Below are 18,019 nucleotides of genomic sequence, written 5' to 3' on the forward strand. Positions count from 1 at the left end.
ATAAAAAACATATTTTTTTTTACAATTTTTAGATTTTTAATGACCAAAGTCATTAATTAATTTTTAAGCCACCACGCTGAAATGCAATACCGAAGTCCGGGCTTCGTCGAACATTACCCGACCAAAATTTCAACCAATTTGGTTGAAAAATGAGGGCGTGACAGTGCCGCCTCAACTTTTACGAAAAGCCGGATATGACGTCATCAAAGACATTTATCAAAAAAATGAGAAAAAAAACGTTCGGGGATTTCATACCCAGGAACTGTCATGTCAAATTTCATAAAGATCGGTCCAGTAGTTTAGTCTGAATCGCTCTACACACACACACACAGACAGACAGACACACACACACACACGCGCGCACATACACCACGACCCTCGTCTCGATTCCCCCCTCTACGTTAAAAAATTTAGTCAAAACTTGACTAAATGTAAAAAAAAACATCAATGGAAAAATTAACCGCGAAGCTTTCTTTACTTTAGTTGTTGTGATACCGAATTTCACACCATTTTTAAGCCCAGCTATCTCATGCAACCAATGTCAAACTGAGAACAGGGAAAACTATATAATGAGTTATTTCTAACATGCTAACTTGTTAGGAGATGATAACAGACATGTTGAGGAAATGGATATCAACATTAGCCGGTAGATGAAATGTTTTGTTATCCTAAAGTTAGGAATGCAGTCGATTTTCCCACAAATCATATCACTCACTTAATTGTCATGCAATATTACTTGAACTTACACCCCCCAACCCTCATTGCACCACATGTAAAACAATTGAAAGAAAAAAAAGATAAAGTAACAGTTTGCCCCCCAAAAACATGCCCTGCGATTATACCATTACGATACTCACCAGCAGCCATGGCGTTATCGGATGGAAATGGTAAGCATTGGTTTCAGCTCAAGTGCCAACTGCAGCATAAAATTGATGGACTTGTTTGATAACCAATCACTAATTGTCTACATTGTTTGACCGTCCCATTACAAATTGAAAGCATCTCCTACCCAATATCAGTCCAAAAGATCAGTGATCTCAAAATTGTTTTTGACCTATAATCAACAATCTGACCTTGGCCTTGAACATTTGCATTTCTGTTTGTTTGAGCTCATACCGACACTATTTTGATAGTCAAAAACATCGTGCACACAAATTGGTTTACAATAACTTGTTGTTCAGTTCTTTCTTTGTTATAGTCAAATAGTTTTAAACACACATTCATCGTTACTTACCTTTTTAACACAGCCACACATATACAGTGAAATTGCGAGCATGCAATATGGTATGCCGCCATTTTTTCCCATCTGAATAAGAATCCAAAAATAAATTGGATCAGTAGTGCGGACACTGCATTTCCACGAGATAACGTAACTTCAAGTTGCACGTTTGAGAAGCAGAGCGGCAACTGTATAAGAGCGTTATTTAGCACAGCCTTTTCCTGCAAATTTACTTCGCTCAGAGGTCAGTGTATGTGGTGCAGTCTCGCAAAGTAGGCAACTGAACCGTACACAGTCATCCGGAAAAAGGCATTTCATTGGTGCACTTGTGACAACTCAAACACTTCGCGAGAGTTTGCGTTAACGCTCATGTCGCCTGGAGGTGTTTGTCGATGTTTACCAAAAAAGGTACGTGTTTCTTTTCAAAAACATCTTATATTTGTGATCAAAATTACAAGTTGACATCACCTACAGGATTTGAACACCTTCATTATTTAGGACTCGGCTTGTAACTCTTACATTTGTTTCAATATTTCACGGAATCGAATAAACTAAATTCTGAAAGGCGAGTGGGACTTCGTTAGATGCAATATGGCGGTTATTGATTGATGCAATGTGCGTCTCAACCAGCCATTATTTTAGTGTCAGTATCAGACTCGCAGTCAAACAAGCGAGTTATACGTGGAATGTGAAAAGAAAACACGTCAACGTGGGTTCTTTATGTATTCTTTTCGAAGCAAAGGTAAGAGTTAAAAATGACTGTTGGCGAAAACCAGTGTCGTTGAATATTTAGAATGAACGCAAACCCAGCAGAACCGCATTAACAATATTTTGAGCGGCCAGGCGTTGATTGCCTTATGGTTTTTTCATGGTAACACTTGTTTGAACTTTTTTTTTAATCTACAATCCGTTCCCTGATTATCGAATGTGAGCTGTAAGTACATCAATGAATGAGTCGAATTATGTGATGTGAAGTTGTTGATTATATTACCTGGTACTGGATCCGACTCAAAACGACTGCAAGCAAACCACTGTAATTCGTTGGATATGTATGGTTTGTTCTATTTATGTTAATTTTTGCAATATTCCAAACAATGTGAATTTAAAATGAATACACAATTCCATGAGATCTATTCAGATACAACAACCAATTAAGAAAGGTAAACCACTTTCAAATAACAAGAAATCCAACCGAGTATGTGCTGTAAATTACAACTTCTAATGCTACACGTCTTTTAACTCATTACTTCTTTCTTATTTTGAGTAATGATGTGTACTGAGATGATGTATGACACGAATACTAACATAATGGTGATAATTATTATAGTGCTTATTGTGTATTCATCATAAATGCAGCACTTCAGAAGATTTCTTTCTTTATTTGGTCTTTAACGTCGTTTTCAACCACGAAGGCTATATCGCGACGGACTTCAGAAGATGGGGGCAATGGCAAACACAAAGTGATTTAACACATGTATAGCAAATGTCCCCATAACTGTTAGAGTCACGTGATGACGTTAATGTTCGTCATGCAGTTAAGTTGGTCATAGCGGGAGAGACTAGGTTTGTCTTACCAACAGAGACTATCGTCAAGCTAAATGACACTCCACAGATATTTTTTTTTTATCCCCGATTGAAAAGCTCTGCTGCAACACAAACCTGAAGTCAATGGATGAGAGCAAGTCACTCGAAATAAAAACACATAATTATGAACGGATTTATTTTGTGTGTGTTATTTCCAGTCTAAGGTAACATCTGTTTCTGCAATATTGTTATCGACGTCATCACAATTAGCCTACTGGTTGGGTATATTGAACAGGACAAAGTTCAAATTAGCCGAACTCATTTCCAGAGGTATTTAACCCAAGTCAACTCTCTGTTATTTGTGTCAGAGCTTTCTTCATTCTTCAGACCAAAGAGTAGGCCTATTGCAATTTTTGAACATCAAAACTCACCTGGATTCACTAACAGCTGTTTTACGTTTATATTGGACATACGCAAGGGGTTCATGGAGTATTGTTTTATGCATATTTTTCTGTTTACAAGAGCAAAGTGTGAAGGTTTTCAATCACGTCACAAAGTCAATATCGAACCTCTTACTGTTGAGTCGATCACCGTTTGGGACATTTCTTTTCGAAAGAGCACAACAGTCAAACTAATTACAGATTTGAAGCTTGGCGATATGATTGTGCATAAGCTGACATTTATGTACATCCAATAATTTGCTCAACATATGTCGAAGTTATTGGCATTTATTTAATTTTTTTTAATTAATTTTTTTTTTTGGGGGGGGGGGGGGGCTCACCGGGTGTATAATTAAGTAAATGATATAGGCCAAGAGTGCCTCACTCTCAGCGCGACAACTCTTCCACAAGACATAAACAGACATATAAGACTTTTTTTCCGAATATAGTTGTCTGTTAATGTTATACAACTGATCAAGGATGAACTCCAGTCTTGGTTTCAATTTTATATCTTAAAGTAGGATGTTGCCAGAATTATGCATCTGCAATTCGCGTGTATCATTGTTTTTCAGAAGTGAACGTTGTCCTAAATACAGGCATCCTGAAATATGCTAGCTGGTTTGCTTGCATTCAATACAGCCAAACGCTTCACTATATCTTAAAGTTTGTTTTTGATATACAGTACTACACTTAAGAGCTCCTGAAAGTTAAACATCATGTGAAACAAACGAAAATTAATAATTAGTGTGTACTTGTAGTATGTCTTGTAGCCTTACAATATTCCATTGTGTTAACACTCATTTAGTTTAGTGACAACAACGATTATGAATACAACTTTAACGATTACCATGAGTAAGAATGCGACGCTATTTCTGGAAAACATGTTGACAATGCCACTAAGGATAATGATGATGTTGATGATGATGATGATAATGAGGAGGAGAATGATGATGTTGATGATGATGATGATAATGAGGAGGAGAATGATGATGAATAGGAGGAGGAGGAAGAGGAGGTGGAGGAATAATTTGACGTTTACCATATTTGTGTCTCAAGATGAAGGCATGGACGGCGCTTTGTGTAAACGGATGCGGCAGTGTGCGGACAAGCTGTCACAATGTAAGCAATCAATAACTTCAGCTGGACTATCGATTACAACGTGCAGTCTGAAGCCGGTGTTGGTGCTGCTCTCTGTGGTGTACTGAGTTGGTTGATGTGTTTGTTTAAACGGATGGACGCGTTTTAAATGATAAAACCTAAGTATCACGCCGCGGATCGTGGTATACCTAACTCTATCCCCCGCAGGTGGTATGCCACTTTCTATCCCCTGCAGGTGGTATGCCACTTTCTATCCCCTGCAGGTGGTATGCCACTTTCTATCTCCCGCAGGTGGTATGCCACTTTCTATCCCCCGCAGGTGGTATGCCACTTTCTATCCCCCGCAGGTGGTATGCCACTTTCTATTCCCTGCAGGTGGTATGCCACTTTCTATCTCCCGCAGGTGGTATGCCACTTTCTATTCCCCGCAGGTGGTATACCACTTTCTATCCCCCGCAAGAACGACCATATGGTAAGACTCTCCAAAATAATCCATTTAAATGGTAGATAACCAAACAATCTTGTATTTAATGTTGTATTATGTTGATTGGTATAATTTTTGAGTATAGGGTAAGCCAGTTCCCTTCCGATTTATGTTCTCGTGTACTTTGTGAGAGAAAAAATGTCATCCGGGCAGGTCATGTATACTGTCTTGTACGTTAAAGAAACCCTTTTATCATTAAACAGAGCATGGTCAACAAAAAGGCTTAAAACTTCTTGCCTGTCACAGTCCAACTACTTGTCGATACTGCTTTCCTTTTTGTAGTACTTTTGTTCACTTGCCTTATTTTCAGCTGTCGCAGTTTGAGACAGGTACATTTTTACATATAACGAGTAGAACAATCCTGGACTTTATTCCCGAAAAGAGCCCCAACGCCTAACGTCACATTTTAATATAATCTTTTGAACTCTTGTGTTTCTTAACAGATTCACACTCATGGGACTGTGCTTGCTCTCTCTGGCTCAACGAGTTCAAGATAAATATCCACCAACTTAGGCAACTTTTCTTAAGTGTGTATCTCGAATAATCTCATATAAGAGGAAGAAATATATGCAGCAGAGCACAGCACAGAAAGAACGAGCAGACAATTACGCGCGCGGGCTTTGTGTGTGTGTGTGTGTGTGTGTGTGTGTGTGTGTGTGTGTGTGTGTGTGTTTGTGTGGGTGGGTGGGTGCGTTCGTGCGTGCGTGCGTGTGTGTGTATGCGTGTGTGTGTGTGTAGGTGGGTGGGTGGGTGCGTTCGTGCGTGCGTGCGTGTGTGTGTATGTGCGTGTGTGAGTGAAAGATTTTTTCCTTCCATTTTATATTTGGTGTGTACAGGCAATGGCTTTGCTATAGATCGAATCATCAATCAGCTCAGTCTTTATCTCTCTGACTCGCAATCAGTCCCATTCTTTATCTGTTTGTATGTCCGCGTGCCATTGTTTTTGTGTTTTTTTGTCAATAACGAATTTATCATTACCACTTCTCTTCGTTGTTTCAGACAATACAGACGATTACATTCTGAATGAGAGGCTGGTTGGAGCAAACCCATTTTCACTGGACGACATATACACGCACAAGTTAAACTTCACAAGTAAACTGCTGTTAACATTTACTTAAATCACAGAATGCTTCCAGTTTTTATGCTCGCTGTTTACATTAGTTTAAAAGAGGTGTGTGCTGCAATGACAGCTTCTGAAGCTTGTTTGTAATCATGTGTTTTGTTATTCAGTATTTTTTGTCTACATTTTGTTTAAGTTTCCTTCAGCGCGCATAATGTTCAATGAAGTCATTCAACAAATTGTATCTGTTGAATGCCGCTGTAAGTTAGTACTGCAAGACTGAGGTACCCTGGCTGCTTGTGTATGCTGTCAAAATTCTGTTAACTGCTGACTTAATTGTCAAAAACCAACCACCAAATCATCAACAACAACAACAACAACAACAACAACAACAACAACAACAACAACAACAAACCAAAAACTCTCATGTTGGAACAGGGATGCAAATTTGAATTTAAAAAAGAAGAAACAAAAATAGCCAGGGATTCAGGAGCACGCAATACCTCTGACGATATCAAGGGGCACAGCCCCTGTTTGGGACCAGGGTGCGACGCCCATGGAAAATTAGAAAACTTACTGAATTTCGACACCATTTGAAGCAACTTCATACAAAGAAATGCAAAAGATATACCCAAGTTTTAGTCTGACTTCTTTCTTTAAATCAGAAACATGCAAAAACCTATTTCAACAATACAAATTCTTTAGCAAAGACCCTGAATAATTATTCCTGCTGACATTGCTAAGTCACATTGTGGGTTTAAAACACTTATAAAGCTCTATCTAAAATGAAAACCCTACTTAAAGGCACAGTAAGCCTCCCGTAAACCATCACAGATACTGTCAGGCTTTTACACACAGTACAAACACCCTTTCATTTAAACACTCACCGCTTGAGAACATCCTAGGAGCATTTTTCAAAAATTTATTTTTGCGTGGTTTATCTTACCCCTGAGCCATCGTGAACCCGTGTGATCCACTGTCCTTTTTTTCACAATTTAGTCGTCAGTTTGTGATTTCAATGCGACTCGCTGTACGTATCTGCAATAGCACGTTATTGTGTACCACTGAATCTAAAACGCAACAAACGGCTGCGATTCACACAAACTTATCGGCGGCGGTTGGCTTCAAAGGAAGCAAGCAATATGCAGAAAGTTCGTCTGCTTGAGGAACGACGACCTTTGAGTGACACGCTTCCGGGCTTTTCTTTTTTCAGATTTTCAAAACTTCGAATTGTACTGATCTTGTCTTGATGATAAAAGAAATATTTTATGATTTAAGAATGTTTGTGTAACAAGCTGTCAATTTATTATTTAGATTTTAAAAGTTAGTTCTAGCGCCAAAACGAGGCTCCTTTATTTGCCGACAGACGGTCCACGAAAATAAATTATTTGAAAATTGCTCGCTCTTTACGTAGAGTACCTAGGATGTTCTCAAGTGGTGAGTGTTCAAACGAAAGATTGTTTGTACTGTGTATAAAAGCCTGACAGTATCTGTGATGATTTACGGGAGGCTTACTGTGCCTTTAACGAAATGTCACATTCCATATAACAAGGCTCTGTCATGTGTGTTTTGATAGAAAGGTTTATTCCATAAAATGACAACTTTTGGGCTTGATATTTCTTCTTTATCCTACATACGTGAGAAAGACCACCCATTACATAACTAAACCATATACTCACACGTGTGTATCTTCTATCTATATATATATATACGACTTGTGTCTGTGTGTGTGTGTGTGTGTGTGTGTGTGTGTGTGTGTGTGTGTGTGTGTGTGTGTGTGTGTGTGTGTGTGTGTGTGTGTGTGTGTGTGTGCGCGATGCACGGCCAAAGTTCTCGATGGATCTGCTTCAAATTTGGTGGGCATATTCAGGTACACCCGGGACAGGACACAACCTGGTCGATATTTCAACACGTGCTCTCAGCGGCGCGCAGCGCTGAACCGATTTTGGTTCCACCTCAGCTACCCGGGCCCCCATACCGACACACCAAAGCCGCTAGACCACATCACAACGCCAAAGTTCTCGGTGGATCTTTTTCAAATTTGGACACCGTATTCAGCTACACCCCGGACACAATATCATCGATGAGATATTTCAACACGTGCTCTCAGCGCGCAGCGCTGAACCGATTTTGGTTTTTCTGTTCATTTCACCATTCCCAGTAACTCTTCCTTATCTTCTCCAGTGTTTTGCGTTTATCTCCCTTCCTTCGTGTGGCTTCAATTCATATTCCCGTTTCAGTCTACGTTAATATTTTTAGAATGTCACTGCGCTGTCCAGAACGCTTCCCTTGCACCCGTAAGTTGTTCTTACTGTCAAAGTGAAAAGGTCGAATCAATTTATAGCCACGCGAAAAATACACTGTCACCTATCTCTATATATTTATAGATATAGATATACATATATATATATACGGCTTCTCTGTGTGTGTGTGTGTGTGTGTTTGTGTGTGTGTGTAAGCAACACCTGTGGATTATACAGTTCTGTTTGTGATGGGGTCTAGCGGCTTTTGTCTGTCTGTATGTTCTGGCATTTGAGAAGCCACAAAAGATAATATAGGGCTAAGAAATAAGCTCTAAAATTCTCAATCCCGTTTGACAGGACTTCGCCTTCAAAGGTGATTGTGGTGAACCGCCACGCTGTCTGTCTCTGTCTCGCGATTCACCCCGTTTATATCCCTTCCTTCGCGTGGCTTCAATCCATATTCCCGTTTCTACGTTACTATTTTTAGAATGTCACTGCGCTGTCCAGAACGCTTCCCTTGCACCCGTAAGTTGTTCTTACTGTCAAAGTGAAAAGGTCGAATCAATTTAAAGCCACGCGAAAAATACACTGTCACCTATCTCTATATATTTATAGATATACATATATATATATATATATATATATATATATATATATATATATATATATATATACGGCTTCTCTGTGTGTTTGTGTGTGTGTGTGAAAGCAACACCTGTGGATTATACAGTTCTGTTTGTGATGGGATCTAGCGGCTTTTGTCTGTCTGTATGTTCTGGCATTTGAGAAGCCACAACAGATAATATAGGGCTAAGAAATAAGCTCTAAAATTCTCAATCCCGTTTGACAGGACTTCGCCTTCAAAGGTGATTGTGGTGAACCGGCACGCTGTCTGTCTCTGTCTCGCGATTCACCCCGTTTATATCCCTTCCTTCGCGTGGCTTCAATCCATATTCCCGTTTCTACGTTACTATTTTTAGAATGTCACTGCGCTGTCCAGAACGCTTCCATAGCACCCGTAAGTTGTTCTTACTGTCAAAGTGAAAAGGTCGAATCAATTTAAAGCCACGCGAAAAATACACTGTCACCTATCTCTATATATTTATAGATATACATATACATATATATATATATATATATATATATATATATAACTATAAATGGGAACTTAGGTCTCCCGCTCCAAAAAGGGATTTTAAGGTTCCCAGTAAATATATTGGATATTTATCAATGAAATTGTAAGTAAATCACCACAAATACATACTTTCAAGGTTGATTATTTATTGACAGAAGACTTATTTACAAAAATAAAAAAACTGCAGATATATGATTTGTCATGGTGGCCCTAAGGTTTTTTGAACATATAAGGGGGTTTGGGGTGACCAACCTTAACCCAACCTTAAGTCACCCTTTTGAAAAGGGGGATTTAAGGTCACCAGATATATATAAAAAATGTGTCCAGGCTTAAAAAGAATGCTGTAGCTTTCTGTAGGGAGTTTGGTGGCTAAAATTAATTATCATTTATCATTAGTTAGAAAAGGGGGTTTTACAGAGAAAAACCTGCCTACAAGATTGAAAGTAAGAGCAGCTAATAAACAACTTAGCAAACATTGCTCTAGAATGCCCCTTTAAAGGTACAGATCGGCCCACTTTGATCTAACAGAAAATATATCAAATAATTCATTTTCATTTTTTCATTTCATTTTCATTACTTTATTGGATATTTATCAATGAAAAATTGTAAGTAAATCACCACAAATACATACTTTCAAGGTTGATTATTTATTGACAGAAGACTTTTCATTTCATTTTCATTACTTTATTGGATATTTATCAATGAAATTGTAAGTAAATCACCACAAATACATACTTTCAAGGTTGATTATTTATTGACAGAAGACTTATTTACAAAAATAAAAAAACTGCAGATATATGATTTGTCATGGTGGCCCTAAGGTTTTTTGAACATATAAGGGGGTTTGGGGTGACCATTAAGGTTGGGTTAAGGTTGGTCACTGTCATTGTATGCCTGCATTATTAGTTGTCAGTAATTATTACATGTGCTGATTGTTCTCTTTGCCTGCGCGCGTATAGTATGTTGGTTATGTTTGGTCATAGTATGTTTGTTTATGTTTGGTCGTTATCTTGCCTGTGCGTGTATTGTATGTTTGGTCGCTTTCTTTGCCTGTGCATGTATAGTTTGTTGGTTATGTTTGGTCGGTTTCTTTGCCTGTGCGTGTATAGTATGCTTGGTCGATGTATGTATTGTAAAGCGCTAAGAGTAGACATTTTTCTAGAATAGCGCTATAAAAGTTTGCATTATTATTATTATTATTATTATTATATGTTCAAAAAACCTTAGGGCCACCATGACAAATCATATATCTGCAGTTTTTTTATTTTTGTAAATAAGTCTTCTGTCAATAAATAATCAACCTTGAAAGTATGTATTTGTGGTGATTGCTGGGAAATTCGGGTCGTTTCCTCCCAGTGGAAAGCTAGCAGCAACGGAGTCGCGCTACCCAGGTGTCTGCGTGTTTAGGTGTATTCAGCCACCTGCACTTATGGCAGAATGATCAAGGTCTTTTACGTGCCATTGTGATGACACGGGGGTGGGACATGGCTTCCGTCTCTGGGTCTGCACATAAAGTTGACCCGTGTCCATCCCGGCCCAAATTCGAACCTGCGACCTTCCGATCACAAGTCCAGTGCTCTACGAACTGAGCTACCGGTAATTGTCCAGGTTTAAAATAATGTTAGCTTTCAGTGGTGAGCTTGGTGGCTAAAAATAATTATGTTTCACGGAAGGCAGTATCCACACCGGTGACACTGTGACGGTTCCCCTACGCTTTGTGTTCGGTGCCCTGACCCTTTGTGTTCGGTTCCCACTCGGTTCCCACACGCCAAAATTCGCGGACAAAACATCCATTTATGGTAGTATTACGCAATGTTGCTCTCTGAGAATGGTCTTGTTAGATCTGTGAGTGTTTACACTACATGCCTAGGTGCTGTTGGATTGAAGGTTTTTGATATTTTAGCCGTTATTAGGTAGAATGCCTTCCACTTTACTGCAAAACTGCATAATTCGTAGCATCGGCAAGAAATATCCTACCAAAAAATGCCTGCTTGGAACTGTCGTTGGTCCAGCAAAAAGTTCAACATGTCTGAAGCAGACAGCCCAAGTTTCAAGATTGTAGGGCCATCCAAACAGCCGTAATAATAAAAACAACAAAAGTAGTCAGTGAAATTGGCTGTGTTCGGTCCCCCCACACTTTTGTGACGTAGGCGTGACGGTTCCCATAATTCATTGTGTCGGTCCCCACTTTCTGTGTCGGACCCCACTTTGGACCTAATTTCTCTGTGACGGACCCCACAACCAGCCTATTTTGTGTCGGTCCCCACACCTTCTTGGATTTATGACTTGCCGGTTACTTGTATCATTGTATTCATTGAATCTAATTGTCTCGGAGTTATTTTTCAGCAAAAACCGGCAAGGCAGCACCTTTTGTGATACCAAGTAAGTCAGATGACATCAGTATGTGTGTGTGTGTGTGTGTGTGTGTGTGAGAGAGAGAGAGAGAGAGAGAGAGAGAGAGAGAGAGAGAGAGAGAGAGAGAGAGAGACTAACTTTATTAGTTTATGCCACAAATAATATATAACATTATTTATCTCTGGGACGGTTCCCAGTATACCAGCATATGCCTATGTCAAGTATGTGTCTTTATCCACGCTTGTTGTAAGAGGCAACTTTTCCCAGCTCCTTGTGTTCATGACTGCTTTCTCTTAAAATTAATTACTTTATGACAGTCAGAATACAATGGAACAAGGCTACATAAACCCTGACAGCCTACGACAACGGCCCGACTAAGGCTCAACACCGCGCCAATAAATTCATGTTGGGCCATGATTGCTCCGTTTTCGTAGGCTATCAGGGTCAAAGATACATATTGGTAAACTAGTAAAATACATGTTCAGCATCATCAGCAATACCACAAAAGGATTAAAACAAGAAATTCCTCCGATAGGAACTACACCCCCGTCAAAGGGAAATAACCTTCTCAGTTGGTGGCAGTGAGAATGGTTATTTCCCTTTGACCAACGGGGGTGTCCGTCTATACCAGGCCTTGTATAATTTTAATCCACCAATAACTCCCTAACCGTGTGTTTGACTGGTCCCAATTTTTGTAAGGACCGTCTCAGGAATGTATAGAACCTGTTCACCAAGTTTGGTGACGATCGGTCCGTTCATTCTTGAGATCTACTTGCGCGTCTCACACTAAAGTTGTGTTTCCGTACCCGCGACAGCGTTTTTCCAGCGGTGCGACGAAAATCAAGCACATAGAAAATGACCAGGAGTGTTTCCACACGCGCGACGCGTTAGCGGCGCGACAAGCGGCAAGCGACGCGATTTTTTTGAAAGGGTCCTGGAGCGATTTTTTTGCGTTGTCGCGCGGCAACGCGGGAGTTTACAGATTTTACCGCATGTTTAAAACGCAAGTACGGAAACACGTCACGCGTTTGCGCGCGTTTTCTTTTGTCGCTGCCGCTGTCGCGGGTACGGAAACAGAACTTACCGCGAGTACGACACTACCGCGAGTACGACACTACCGCGAGTATAACACTACCGCGTGTCACACTACCGCGAGTATAACATTACCGCGTGTCATTTTATGACTTCCATGGCTGAAGGCAAAGGTTGAAATGTTTCCTTGAAATATAAAACAAAAAGGCCTGGTCTGTTCTCTGAACACTAATTCAATGTTTGTCATGCTAACCAAGAACTCAAAACGATCAGAACACACTATCAGAATACATATAGAATGGGTTGCTTCCAATCAAAGCCGTTAGAACACAAACTCACAAGAAGTAAGTTTGCATGCGTTCTCTCTACGGTTATGGTACTCGCGGTTGTGGTACGCGCGGTAGTGTGACACGCGGCAGTGTTATACTCGCGGTAGTGTCGTACTCGCGGTAGTGTGACACGCGGTAGTGTTACACGCGGTAGTGTCGTACTCGCCGTAGTGTGACACGCGGTAGTGACGCTCGCGGTAGTGTCGCATAACCGGAGTGATCTGGAAAGGTGTCAATCTCTCTCTCTCTCTCTCTCTCTCTCTCTCTCTCTCTCTCTCTCTCTCTCTCTCTCACTCACACTCTCTCTCTCTCTCTCTCTCTCTCTCTCTCTCACATACACACACACACACACACACACACACACACACACACACACACACACACACACACACACACACACATACTGATGTCATCTGACTTACTTGGTATCACTAAAGGTGCTGCCTTGCCGGTTTTTGATGAAAAATAACTCCGAGACAATTAGATTCAATACAAGTAACCGGCAAGTCATAAATCCAAGAAGGTGTGGGGACCGACACAAAATAGGCTGGTTGTGGGGTCCGTCACAGAGAAATTAGGTCGAAAGTGGGGTCCGACACAGAAAGTGGGGACCGACACAATGAATTATGGGAACGTCACAAAAGTGTGTGGGGACCGAACACAGCCAATTTCACTGACTACTTTTGTTGTTTTTATTATTACGGCTGTTTGGATGGCCCTACAATCTTGAAACTTGGGCTGTCTGCTACAGACATGTTGAACTTTTTGCTGGACCAACGACAGTTCCAAGCAGGCATTTTTTGGTAGGATATTTCTTGCCGATGCTACGAATTATGCAGTTTTGCAGTAAAGTGGAAGGCATTCTACCTAATAACGGCTAAAATATCAAAAACCTTCAATCCAACAGCACCTAGGCATGTAGTGTAAACACTCACAGATCTAACAAGACCATTCTCAGAGAGCAACATTGCGTAATACTACCATAAATGGATGTTTTGTCCGCGAATTTTGGCGTGTGGGAACCGAGTGGGAACCGAACACAAAGGGTCAGGGCACCGAACACAAAGCGTAGGGGAACCGTCACAGTGTCACCGGTGTGGTATCGTCCCTCCGTTGACATCAATCAACTGATGCAACATTTTGTCATATATCGTTTTGGCTAAATTAGGTGAGTCTGAATTTGTTGCATAAATGATTTTATGTGAACTTGCGAACATAAACCTACCTACAAGATTGAAAGTATGAACCGTTTAGATTTTTAAAACATACCAACAAGAGAGTTTACATTTGTTGTTCACTGCACCCAAAAGAACTTCCTCTATAATGTTTGTATTCTTATTCCTAACACTGCATATTTGTAACATAATTTATGAAATTTTCTTTAACTTTCAAATTGAAACCAATGAAATCTTAACAAGGCCGAAGTGAAGAAGGAAATCATTTGTTATAGGTGAAGAGATATATATGCAGTAATCTACGCCCTTTTAGACGGTCATCCATCCGCATCTTAGCCCCCTCGCTGCTTAACTTGGGTGTTATAACGGGAACAGATCCATGAGACCATCAATAGCCTGGTAATGCTGAAAAAAGTCTTTATTCCAGACAAGAAAAAAAACCGACTGGTATATGATTATGAAACGCATCATTGACAGAATTATGATTGAACTCAACAGTATGTGTTTTTGGACAACCTAATACAGAATAGCCAACTTGCACAATACCCTGCTTCAATAGCTCTCGAGTGTGAAAGAGAAGGAAAGTTCACTTCGCTGCGGGCAAACGTTTTGCTCTCACAAGCACTGGTGTTTTCTGGCTTGTGTGAAATAAATGTTTTAAAAAAAAACTCGATTGCCTTTTCTTTTTGCATGGGCTATGCTTGGGTGCTTTGAACGAACTTTCGAATTATTCTCGCGGCTATCATTGCTGCAGCACACTTTTCACATTGAAAATTCACAATTTTATGAAAATTATGAATTGTCAAGGCGAAGTGTCTGCAAACTCTCACTGAGCTATCCGGACATGCCCCCATTTTGCGGCAGATCTCGCAAGGCCATGAAAGTTATGGCAGATTTATCGCGCGATTTGGCGGTGCAGGCCGATAGTGCAAGTCGCCTATTGTCATAAAAGGGAAAAGGGGGCTTTAAAGCAACAATCGGATGACTTAGATACACGATAAAGTGCTGTTCACATGGAAGACTTGCAACCAACTTGTGACCAACTTTCAAGCGATTTTAGTCGGCGGCAAGTCAAATCAAAATCTCTGCCCATGTGAACAGCACAACCTCGCAAACTAGGGATGACTCGGTCCTGTCGGGATAATATTCAGTACGTTTAAACCCGACGGGATGAAACTTATCATGGATCACCTTTAGACACCCTATTACAATTTACATGTATTGAGAAAATATGGTAATTATTGTTGTTGTTTTATTTTTCTGTCATTTGTGTGGTAGCACTGTTAATGTCACTGGAATTTCAAATGCAAGCATTAATTGTTTGTTTGTTTGCTTAACGCCCAGCCGACCACGAAGGGCCATATCAGGGCGGTGCTGCTTTGACATATAACGTGCGCCACACACAAGACAGAAGTCGCAGCACAGGCTTCATGTCTCACCCAGTCACATTATTCTGACACCGGACCAACCAGTCCTAGCACTAACCCCATAATGCCAGACGCCAGGCGGAGCAGCCACTAGATTGCCAATTTTAAAGTCTTAGGTATGACCCGGCCGGGGTTTGAACCCACGACTTCCCGATCACGGGGCGGACGCCTTACCACTAGGCTAACCGTGCTGGTCAAGCATTAATAAATTTACAGTAACAAAACTAACATGCAACACAATCTATGTTCGCAGTCAGAAACATGCAACACAATCTATGTTCACAGTCAGAAACATGCAACACAATCTATGTTCACAGTCAGAAACATGCAACAAAGTTGTACAAATATTTATCATTTTATTGACACTCAAGGAAACTTTAGAATGTTCATTTAAAGAACTCAAACAATTGTAACTGTAGCTTAAAGAAATTAACAATAACTACAAGAAGAGCAAACGCTCGATCGAGTCACTTTCGCAGTTCTGAATATTATATGAGGCATCAGATGGACAGGAAGAAATTGCTATTCACAACACAATGAGTCACGTTCACATAAAATTTGAGCCCGGTCACTTTTATAGTTTCCGAGAAAAGCCCAACGTTAAGTTGTGTGTTGCCGAACAGAAAAGGCTAGTTATCTCCCTTGTTTTTCTGATAACGTTCGTAAAAGGCTACAGATGTAAATACTTTGATGTAAAGAATAATCCTACAAAGTTTCAATCACATCCGATGAACTTTGTCAAAGATATAAAATGTCTAATTTTTCCTTTGACGCTGACCTGTGACCTTGAAAAAGGTCAAAGGTCAACGAAACCATCGTTAAAGTGTAGAGGTCATTGGAGGTCACGACTAAACAAAATATGAGCCCGATCGCTTTGATAGTTTCCGAGAAAAGTCCAACGTTAAGGTGGTGTCTACGGCCGGCCGGCCGGCCGGCCGGCCGGACAGACTAACACTGACCGATTACATAGAGTCACATTTTCTCAAGTGACTCAAAAACACTAAATTGGAACTAAGGTAACATTACAATGTCCATCTAAAGAACTCACTTGTAACCTTTAAGGTAAACAGGAATAACATGGGATGTCCCGCTTGTCCTAACATGGGATGTACTGGTCGTCCTAATGTGGGATGTGTCGAACAACCTTATGTGGGATATCCCGGTTGTTTTAACGTGGGGTGTACCGGTCATCCTAATGTGGGATATCCCAGTTGTTTTAACGCGGGATGTACCAGTCATTAATGTGATAGATGTATTGGTCACCCTAACGTGGGACATGTACTGGTCAGCCTAACTTGGGGCATGTTGTCGCCATCCTAAAATGGGAGATGTACCAGTTGTCCTGATATGGGATGTACCGGTCATCCTATTTCATTTATACATTGCTTTAATTCCAGTCCATGGGTCTTCTCAGGACTAAGGACTGGGATTTTATCCTGTGACCTGCATCACAAGATTTTCGCAATCATAGTTGACGGAACTGTGCCACGCTCCTCTACTTTCTTTATTTGGTGTTTAACGTCGTTTTCAACCACGAAGGTTATATCGCAACGAGGGAAAGGGGGGAGATGGGATAGGGGAAAGGGGGGGGATGGGATAGAGCCACTTGTTAAGTGTTTCTTGTTCACAAAAGCACTAATCAAAAAATTGCTCCAGGGGCTTGCAACGTAGTACAATATATGACCTTACTGGGAGAATGCAAGTTTCCAGTACAAAGGACTAAACATTTCTTACATACTGCTTGACTAAAATCTTTACAAACATTGACTATATTCTATACAAGAACCACTTAACAAGGGTAATAAGTGAAGAATTTTATGGGTGAGAAAAGGAAAGTAAAAGGACTTTGGGGAGGCAGAAATAGAGAAGAAACAAGAAAAAGATCCTAATTAGGTTCACGGCATCGAGAGTGATGCGACCTTCTCTCAGAAATTAGTAGAGAAGGCTCCCCCATCCACCACCCGGGGGACGCGCCTCTACGCCAATTAGGGGGCGCCACGCTCCTCTACGAATGAGCTACATTCCGCCCAACCAACTGGACAAAACCCGTTGGATGGACCGAACCCGGGTCCACAACGGGAAACAAACACATCTGCAGCCCCAGACAATTTTAAGTGGGCAAAACCAGTTCACAACAGGAAACGAGCACATGTGCAGCCCCAGACAATACCCCAGAAATGCAATTGTAAGATTGTATGGAGAGTTTGAAGGGTGAAAAGAATAAAGGTGAAGAGAAATAGTAAAAGATAAGAGAAAGTGATGTTTTACTCGCGACTCTTACGACAAGCACAACACCCTAATGTGGTAAGATGTACCGGTCCTCCAAACGTGCGGAAATGTACCAGTCATCATTATTGCATTGCAGAGAAATGCAATTATTTTCAAAATGCTTCAAATTCAATACACAACAACAATAAATGCATGAGTGTTCGCGGTAAGTAAGTGTGCCTATTCTTCAATAATTTCCGCATGCATTTCTTGTTTTGGAAATTAGTACC

At 40.6% G+C, this 18,019-nt stretch overlaps 1 long non-coding RNA gene across 1 annotated transcript; it reads left to right on the top strand.

Annotated features, from left to right (window-relative positions):
* Positions 1–1,395: 1,395 nt before the first annotated feature.
* On the top strand, positions 1,396–7,497 carry LOC138972289 (uncharacterized). The gene is made up of 3 exons (XR_011457535.1): positions 1,396–1,627; positions 4,240–4,302; positions 5,765–7,497. It is a non-coding gene; the product is annotated as an uncharacterized lncRNA (long non-coding RNA).
* Positions 7,498–18,019: the final 10,522 nt, after the last annotated feature.

This window comes from Littorina saxatilis, linkage group LG8 (genome assembly GCF_037325665.1).
Source record: "Littorina saxatilis isolate snail1 linkage group LG8, US_GU_Lsax_2.0, whole genome shotgun sequence".
Lineage (NCBI taxonomy): Eukaryota > Metazoa > Mollusca > Gastropoda > Littorinimorpha > Littorinidae > Littorina > Littorina saxatilis.